We start from the raw sequence: 10,273 nt of genomic DNA on the forward strand, positions 1-10,273 counted from the left end.
AAAACAAAAAACAAAAAACAAAAAAAAAGAAAGAAAGAAAAGAAAAAATGTATTCACACAAGCAGTTTAAAACTACCTCATTTTCCAAATCCATTTCCAGAGAGAATAGTTCTTTGACTAGAGTTTACATTGAGAGGGAACAGCCAATTTTGGAGAATAAATCTCTGCCACTCTTCTGGACTGCTTACTCTTCAAAACCAATCTAATAATAGAACTGGTCTGTCCACAATGATTGGCCAGTTGCAGAGTTGAGCCATCAGAGGTGTTATAAAAATAAAGCCAGGTGAAGTTGCCTGTTAATAGGTGAAGGCTCTGAATAGGTGTATTTAACTGAGGAAATGATTATGATTTCTAGAAATGTACTATTGATGCTGCCTTTTGATATTCAGTGTTACTGGAAAAGAAAAATACCAAATGCCATTTTATAAAGTGGCCTTTTGTATAACTGCAGGCATTTACAGCTCATCATTGGTGTTCCTGGCTTGGCCAAAGATTCTCTCTATACAGTGGAAACATTTTTTAGTGGTCAAGTTGCTGAGCAGGTGGTTTCCATGGCAGAAATACTTTACTTTGGGCACGCTTTAAGTATATTCAGCATTATGCATTTCTAGTTTCAAGACCATTAGAAGATTGTTTTGTGTCCAAAGCTTTTCTTTTCAGCCAAAACAACCCAGATTCTGGCTAACATTAACTGGATTTAAAAGATAATTTTATAAAACATAGTATACATTAATCACTGACCAGATATTGCTAAAATCTAATTTAGCCTCCCTCTTCCCTCAAATTGAAAAAAATAAAAAGCCAGGACTTCAAGTGATCATAAGCTACAGTATCCTCATTTGTGTAGGTGATTACTGTGAATGACCTATGAAATAATACTGTCAAAGTAAACTGTCTGAACACGGGATCATATGGAGCCACGCTGGTGATACTTACCTGGATGATTCTGTCCCTCCTTCTCGCTTGCCTGTGGACACACTTACCTCTCATCCCTGGTTCATTCCAATTTTCTGTCTAATGCCTTTCAGAGGCAAAGATAAAAGCAGAAGCCTTCCACCGGCAGGTTTTTAAACTTCATACGACTGGCCATTTAGGCTATTGTTCAAGTCAGTAAAAGGGTCGAGGAAGAATAGTGTGACCACTTGTGTTGACAGGGTACTGAGTGAAGAGGGCAGCCATGAATCGCAACTGCCAAGTCCATAGTAATCTTTAGCTGGCTCTTCGCCCTCAGCATTTGAGAACACAGTGAAGGTAGGAGTGGTACAGAACTGCAGACCCCATTCTCCTACTAACAGAGGCACAGGCTACTATGCCAATTCTGCCCTGGAAAGTAGGCCTTCTGTGAAGAGATTTTTTTTTCTATTTTCTAAGAGTAGTCTGAAAGATTTTTTTTTTTTTTTTTTTTTTTTTACCTCAAAACTTCTGCTTTTAAGTGGTGGGAACTGTATCAGCCTCCTACTGATGTAACAAGTTACCACAGACAGTGCCTTAAACAATACAAATTTACCATCTTATAGTTCTGGAGGTCAGATGTTTGTCATGGGTGGAAATCAGAGTGTTGTTGGGCTATGCTCCCTTCTGAAACTCTAGAGATGAATCCATTTCCTTGCCTTCTCTGGTTTTTAGATGCCACCTGCATTTCTTGGCTTGTGGCCTCCACCACCACCTTCAAAGCCAGCAGCATAGCATCTTTATATCTCTGTCTCTGACCCTCTGCTTCCTTGATCACCTCTCTTTCTCTCACTCTGATTCTCCTGCCTGCTTCTTTCCTTTATACAGACTCTTGCGATTCCACTGGGCCCGCCTGAGTAATCCAGCATAACCTCCTCACCTCAAGATCCTTAACTTATTCACATCTGCAAAGTCCCTTCTGCCTTGGAAATAAGCATATTCCCAGGTTCTGGGTTAGGACTTCTGGAGGGGGCCATTATTCTATCTTCCCCAGAAACTGATTCTCTCTCTCTCTTCTTTTTAAATGCAGCCCCAAATAAAACATGTTTGTGGCTACCACTTTGTGATGCTAGTTACACTCTGGCTATCCCATCTCTGAGAGCGCATGTCTGTCCTTTAGAGATATGTGTATCTTGGCTGACAGTCATTCACAGGATAATAGCTGAAGAAAGAGGAATGTCTATAGCCTTCATTGATGGGAAATTCTCAGAGAGGACCTAGACATGATGTTTACCTGGGACGGCACCACTTTGGACTGCCCAGCTGGAGCACCTCTGGAATTTGTTCTAGATGGAATGACTCAGGGTTACTAACCCTTGAGGGGAGGATGACCACTGAGATTAAGGGTGAGGGTTTACAAAGGTGGAGGTTTGCATCTCAGAGATTACATAAGGAGCAGAGATTACACCAGAAAGGTGCAGACAGGGCAACAGGTTATGAGTTGGGGAGGGTTCATGCAGGAACCACTGCAAGACCTTCAACTTGCTGGGTGCTTTGCCCCTGGACTCTCTGTCTTAGACTAAACTACTCCTATTTCTGCCCAGTTCCTTTGGTTATCTTGCCAACTAGTAACAACTGATATACCTGTACTGCTTTGTAGGGTGACACTATGGGAAACAAATAGGTTGGGCAGAAAAAAACAACAGCCTTTCCTGTTGCTGGCCCCATGTGAAGGAAGGGCGGCCTCCATCAATGAGGACAATGCAAGTTCTAGATGGTTCCCAGCTGCAGAATGAGTCATGGCGATGCCAGAGCAACTCCCTAGGGTCAGGAAAGACATGAGGGACAAAGCTCATTCCTCAATATACAAAAGGGAGGTGTCTCAGTGCAGAGAGAGGCAGGTGGAGGGACAATGCTGACACAGGTTAAAGTCATTTGTGACATTTTACATGCCTGCTGGGATAACTGTCCACTAATCAGACCACTAACATTTGCCTTTGGCTATAACAGTTTGAAAAATTCACATATTGGTTTTTGACAAGATTTCAGTAAAATTCATGGAATTTACTAAACACTAGTTCCTGTTATTATTTTCCACTTCATAAATCAGCAGAATAATTTTTCATTCACGCCTAGCTGACCTGTGGTCATAGGTGACCTCTCTTAGGTCATAGTTTCCTCTTAGTTCTTGCAACTTCAACTGTTGCTGCTGCTTTTTCCTAGGGAGGAGCTTGGGCACAGATACTACCTGGCACAATGAATGTGGCATTAGCCGTCCTCATAACAACAATCTGATAAATCAGTCCGTTGGCAACTCATGTGGATCTGGCAAAGAGGTATTGAGCACAAGTACTGGGCAATGTTTTCATCATGATTTATGATCTGCCCAGGTCAAAACTGAAGCGGGTCAGGTCAAGCTGAACTGGAATCGTGTCTGGCTGGAGTTTTCTTGTCTGTTGGCAAAAAGCACTGGGCTTTCTTTATGATTCCAACAAGCATTAGACATTTTACTGAGAATGCGTGTACGCACACTGCAAACACAGTGTGAAGAAAGACATTGTCTTATTCGTGGTTGTAATCCCAGTACCTCACTTAGCAGGGGTGAGGTTTGCTCTCAGTAAAGAAACTATATATAAGTGGAGTTGGCTGCGGTCATGCAGCACCTGTGTCACCTCAGGCAAGATACTCAACCTGTAAAAAGAAAATAACATCTGTCTCCCAAGAATCTTCTAAGGATTCAGTGAAGTCATGGATGTGAAGGTATTCTGTAACTCTGAAGTGTCATATAAATGTCTTCAGTGGTTATTATATGCAATTTGAGTTAGATTTTACCTTTTCTGTGTACTATTTTCTTTAACAGAAAACACTGATAATTTCATTGATTAACTGACCTACCTGCCTTCTGAATGGTTACAATTCTTATCTAAGGGCATCTCAGCTAACTAAGCGGCATAGGGCCCATATGTCATTTTTTTTAAAGAGTTGTTTTGAAATTTTTCCTTGGAAAAAAGAACAGAACTGAGTCCACATCCATATCAAACAGCATACGTGACAGCCAGTAGGAAAAACTCATAAATATCTGCAGGAGTCAATTGAGGATGAAGATTTGGGTTTGTTTTATCAGTGATTTTATGGAAGGATTGATATTATTAATCTTATTAAAGAAGGCATGGGCAAACCTCCTCTTACTAAAACGGAGTTAACTGGTTTGAAGAAACCAAGCTGAGATACTTTGGAGGGAGGAACAGATTCAGTCATTGACCAAGTATTGCCCATGCCCAAAGGCACTGGTTTACTTGTTGCTGAAAACAACTGGAACATTTCACACTCCACCTTATTATGAACTAGAACAATGGAGTTTTATGAAACTCCTCCAATGTACCAAGAAGCTGGTGAACCACAGGCTGCCTGAGTCATAGACTGTCTCTGAATTTGGCAGAACTTAGTCCATTGCTTCTTAACTCAATTTTGGTTTCTTTGTCAATTTTTCATAATTAGTTCATATTCTCCTCAGGTCACAGATCTCTACCTGATATTAAATTGGTTGCTTGACTGATTTAATTGAGTGATTTGCATTTGCTCGTCTTATCCTTTTGGTCGTTAGGAGGGAGTTAATTTTGTAACAAAGCTTCACTGTTGCCTGGCTGACTCTGGAGGAATCTTCAGCCTGCCTGAAGCATAGTGTACTGCTGCGAGAGGTACCCCCTTCCTTATGGGGATATAGATTTGTGGGGAACAATGAATTAATGCTGCAGTTTTATCTCCAGCATTAAGGGAAGCTTAGTGGTAGCAAAGGAAGAACATGAATTTTGGAGGCCAGAAAAAAATGATCTTAAATACTAGTTTGACATTTTTCTTGAGTGAACATTGTCACATTATTTTACCTCTGGATTATAATAGACCCTTGAAATATTTAAGTAACAATCTTGAGGCATGGGAATCCTCAAATGTGAGAATACTACAGAATATTTCTGGAGAGCTACAATAGACGTGAGAAGACAAACTCAAGCTGAAATAGAGGTGCTCAGAATAATTCCATCTTACTCCCTGATTAAAGACTTGCTTAACTACTTCAACCTTCAACTTGGCATCAGTATCAAATGAATGCTTTTGAAAAATTACGCATTATACACTTTTGGGGTTACTGGCAAATAGCTAAGATCCCCAGGGTTAAGTCTTCAAATGACAAGTCTACTATAATACCTACTTCTTAATTTTGTTGTAACAATCAGAAAATGTAACATAGGTAGAAGAGTTAGAACATAGTATAATCAATAAATATGACACTCCTTTCTTCCAAAATAATGTTTATTGGATAAATCAAGAAATATTGGTAAGGGAATTGCTTCTCTTCCTGTAGAAGTATGGTAAGTGTAGGCAGTCTTTGGACATTTTTTCTAGAATTCTCTAGACTCATCACCTTGGAAACATTGGTTGTGTCCATACATTGGGTCTGTGGCCATATGAGGAAGAAGCCAGGTCATAATTGCCTGTTCACCCCTCCTCACCCCTCCCTCTTCTTGATTCTCTATGAGGTAGGATTTGAGCTTATCTACTGTATGTAGAGGGGAGGGAGGTTTTATTTTTTAAATTCATTTTCTTATTAACTAGATTTTTGTCAAATTTAAAAAGTGTCTTAAAAGATGGATCACATAATTAACATAAATCTCTGAAATAAATTAAAAATAAGAAAGGAAAATTAAGAGAATCAACACTAATGTATTAAATACAGTTGACCCTTGAACAACATGGGGGTTAGGGGCACCAGCCCCCCCATGCAGTCAAAAATCTGCATATAACTTTTGACTCCCCCAAAACTTAACTACTAATTGCCTACTGTTGATTCGAAGCTTTATTGATAACAAATAGTCGATTAACACATATTTTGTACATGTATTATATACTGTATTATTAAATATAGTAAGCCAGAGAAAAGAAACTGTTACTAAGAAAATTATAAGGAAGAGAAAATATATTTACCATTTATTAAGTGGATCATTATAAAGGTTTTCATCCTTGTCATTTTCATGTTGAGTAGGCTGAGGAGAAGGAGGAAGAGAAGGGGTTGGTCTTGCTGTCTTAAGGTGGCAGAGGCAGAAGAGGTGAAGAGGTGGGAGGGGAGGCAAGAGAGTAAGGCATACTTGGTGTAACTTTTATTGAAAAAAATCCATGTATAAGTGGACCCGCATAGTTCAAACCTTTGTTGTTCAAAGATCAACTGTATATTATAGTTCTTATGAGAAGTCAGGATCAGAGCAAGAAAGGCAAGAAGTTGTCTAAAACAGATAATCTGTATCCCATAATTCTTTCACATACACACAAATTAAATAGAACACTTTAAAAATTACTTCTTCTAGTTTAAGATGTCAGACAAGGTACAAGATTTCATTTTAACATCTACTAAGAAAAAAGTAGAGATGCTCAAAGAGAAGTAAACTAATGACATTGTAGACAATGAAATTGTGGATAAACCAACAAGCAAATTATTTTAATAAACTTTTGGGAGATTGCAAATGAATGGGAATATCTTGGTGAATGAAATAGGCTAAGAAACTCATCATTTTATAGATGATAAGCTACAAGGAGATATTAGCCAATCTCTTCTGCAAAATCCCAGAAAGTCTCTGGCCTGAGTCCATAGCAAGGGAGTAAGAACTGGAGTTGAAATCAGGGGATTTGTTTGAAGTCTGTAATGAAGCCGCTGCAACCAGTACATACCTCAGTCCTTCTTCCCCAAACCAACATGCAAAACACCAGGTGGCTCTTTTCTAAAACTGAACAATGTTTGGGAAAAGCAAAGACTTCTAGTCCTAGTCACCTATGGAGAAAGCATAGAAGGCTTTTCTGTGCTTGCAGGACTGAATGCAAATATTAATAAACTTACATGGTAAAAAAAAAACAAAAACCCAAGAGTATAATGGATAGGAGGAAAAATAGAACATGTAGAAGGAAGGGTAAGGATGCCAATACACTGATACCATTAATGCAGTCATAAATATTTGCTGAGAACCTACTGGGTGCAGATGTTGTTTTAGGTAATCGAGATACAAAGAAAGGGGAAAAAGACAAAATTTCGTACCCTTATGAAGCTTACATTAAATTATGTCTTTAATAAGTGAGTTGCAAGAGATACTGCAAAAGCTGATGGGATAAGAAATAGAGGTTTAAATATATTATTTAAAGATATAAAGATAACTGATAGAATTATTAATACTAATAATATACATTTAGAAGAATAGAGATGAGTAAGTGACCTGAATTTTAAGCTCTCATGTATGGGATTAATTAGATACTATCTAAAGTGGATAAATTAAAACAGAGATAAAATCATAGTATCTGGAATTAGGGAGGTAACCACTAAAACTACAAGCAGAAACAATTGGAAGAATTTGCTTCTGGGATGTGGTATTGGGGGTAAGAAGAGAAAGATATGGGCGCTATTTTTGCTTTTTATCATATGTCCTATTTGCTTTGTTACCATGTGTCTATGTTATATTGATTAACATATATTTTTAAATTAAGTGACTTCTAAGAACAGTTACAGTTGAAGAAGGAGACCAATTTTTCATCTACCAAGTGTCACGGATTAGGCATAAAATCATTAGAAATGGATTTTCCTTTCTGCATCCTTTAGTAAGTGTTTAAAAATAGATACCGTTTTGATGTCTCGTCTTGGCTGTAGTGAATGGTAGAGTCAAAATAATAGGTTTGTGAAGACAAGAGCTGAAAGTGAAAGGTAACAAGAAGTTTGTACAGGGTGTTATCAGAATAGCTTGAGTGCAGTTCATTTGAACAAAGTAATGTTTTCATTTCTCCATTATTTACCTGTGCTTAACCCACAGTGTTGAGGAAATTTGAGCTAACATTTATTGAATGCTTTTTTTGTATAAAGTACTTTGCATATAAGTCATTTAACCTGCTCAACAACTTTATGAAATTGGCATTAATTTTCACATTAGATAGATGAGGAAATTGAAAATTAGACACATAACAAAGCTTGCTAAAGGCAACCTAATTTTTAAGTGGAGAGCTAGGTTACCAGAGTGTGTATAGTGTATATATAGTATATGTATACACCATTATGTATCTATTCCAGAGTATATATAGTATATATAGTGTAACAAGTTTATCTTTATAAGCTATTGGGAAACATCTCCCCATGTGAACAAGAAATGGAAGAGTTGCTAAAGCAAAGCCCTTGAGTAAACACGTAAGTAATTTTAAGTAAGAGTACAAATAATTCATCAGTAGTGACAAAAATGGAGAGTACATGACTCAGATATAATTAGGCAGGTAGATGTGAAGAGCTTGTTTAAGTTATCTTCAGATTTCTCCTGTTTTATCACTGAAAGGGGGAGTTGGGTCATTAGTTAGGAGTAGCAGGAGAGGGGTGGGGTAAAGGTGTTGGGAGAAGTTTAAAGAGGAAAGGACAGGTGAATAAATGACTCTTATAGGGAAGGTACTGGATAGTGTTGTCTGATGACATAAGATTCAAAGCTGTGTGTGTGTGTGTGTGTGTGTGTGTAGGGGTTAGGAGGAGAGATGGAAAAAGATTTAGAAGAGGAGCAAGAAGGACACATTTCCCACCTCCAGGCCTAGAGACCTGTAATGGCCACAACCTGAGAGGGCTGGAGAGGAAGCAGGGAACTCAGGGAAGAGGCGGCTTTTAGTTGGAGCCCTCAGGAGAGAGGAGCATTCATGGACATTTTGAGGATGTTGGGTAGTGATGATGCACTGAGCACTCTTCAGGGTACAGCAGAAGGGTTGGAGGAGTTGGAGATGAGGTGGGAGCTGGAGTCACAGCCTTATGGATATTGGGGTTTGGATTTGTGGGATCTCCTGAGAGGCCTGAGTTTTTTGTGCTGACTGAAGTAAGTGAGAATAAAGCAGAGATAGTGGTAGAGACTGTGAGTCTCCACTGGGAGGGAGCTCTAAAGCTCCTCTGTTTTGCTGCCAGTGGAGGGGTGGAGGACGATGGCGGACAGTCTCATGGTGAGCATGAGTGGTTCTGGGGCCATCTCCTCACTTGTGTGAAATTAATCAACTTCCATGAGTGTGATACTTGTTCAATGTCTGTCTCCACCACCAGATGCTAAATTTACTCCATGAGGGCAGGGACAGTGTAGCTTACTTTTGCATCTTCAGTGCCTTGAACAGTGCCTAGCACATACAAGGAGCCCAATAAATATATGTTGAATGAATACATAAGTAATGAAAGAATTGAGGATTCTTGGCACAGAGGTCAGTATAAGCAGCAATCTGATGAGGCTGCCAATAAAAGGATAAAGGGGATAATGTCCAGAGTGGAAAAGGTAATAATCTCTTTTTACTCCTCACTGGGCAGCATACATCTATAGGATTTTATCCATTTTTGGCCACTACACTGTAAGAAGGATGAAGTTCACTTCTTAGTATGTTAGGCAATTTTGGCTGCCATAAAAAGGGACAACTTATGTCAAACTCCGTTAAGTACTGAGGGATTTCATGAAAAAATAATTGTAGGAGAAAGGCAACAGAAATCTCATGGAAGCACAGGAGTAGTTCTGTATGTGGGCCTCATGGGGAATGAAACACACTTGGGGACCTGAGTTATTTAATGGCTCTCTCAGTGTCCAAAGGTTGAGAGTCAATTCTCCCGCTTAATAGTGACTCAGCTCTTTTCTGTCTCTTGGTACTGCTCTAGGAATTCCTGATCAACCATGTCACCCTTTATTCTAAATATACTTTTTCCACTTCATATTTGCCTAGAGTTTCTGCTTATTCATTGTTTATGCTTAGTTACCCAATATGCTCTAAGGCTTTGAGGCTGCTCTTCCTCATCTTCCCCCATCATATCAGTCCAGATACTCTGTAATCACTTTATAGACTTCCCTCAATATTTAAGCTTACCCAATCAATTTTTCATTCCTATTTGTGGCTTTAAAAATGCTTCTCAATAGTTTTCTGTTCTCTCAGCTGTCTTCTCCTTTGTTACAAGAGGTCACAATTTCTTACTTGGTAGCAACTGACCCATCTTCCCCTCTTCTAAGCCCCTGAAAAGAGCAGGTGAAGGTGGGGGTGTCCTTTCCCTGTCATATCAATCTCTTCTGGTCTTCAAGATGGCATTTTAATCTTTCTACCTATCTGCGAAGATCTCAATCTTTTGGCTTAGAAAATATCTCTTATCTCCCAGGTTAATCAGTCTATCTTCTTCAAATTTTGTGGTCGGTTGTCTTCTGTTCTTCCTTTGGTAAGATAGAAACTTGCTTTCTAAACCACTACAGTTCCTACTTGAATTCCTAAGCAAATCTGACATCTCAGAGACAGAGAAGGTTACACACAATTTTTTGGTGCCTTCCTAGCATTGTATTGCAGGTTTGTGTTGATCCTGTTCAGTTACTTC

Source organism: Rhinopithecus roxellana, chromosome 14 (assembly GCF_007565055.1).
Source record: "Rhinopithecus roxellana isolate Shanxi Qingling chromosome 14, ASM756505v1, whole genome shotgun sequence".
In the NCBI taxonomy this organism is placed as follows: domain Eukaryota; kingdom Metazoa; phylum Chordata; class Mammalia; order Primates; family Cercopithecidae; genus Rhinopithecus; species Rhinopithecus roxellana.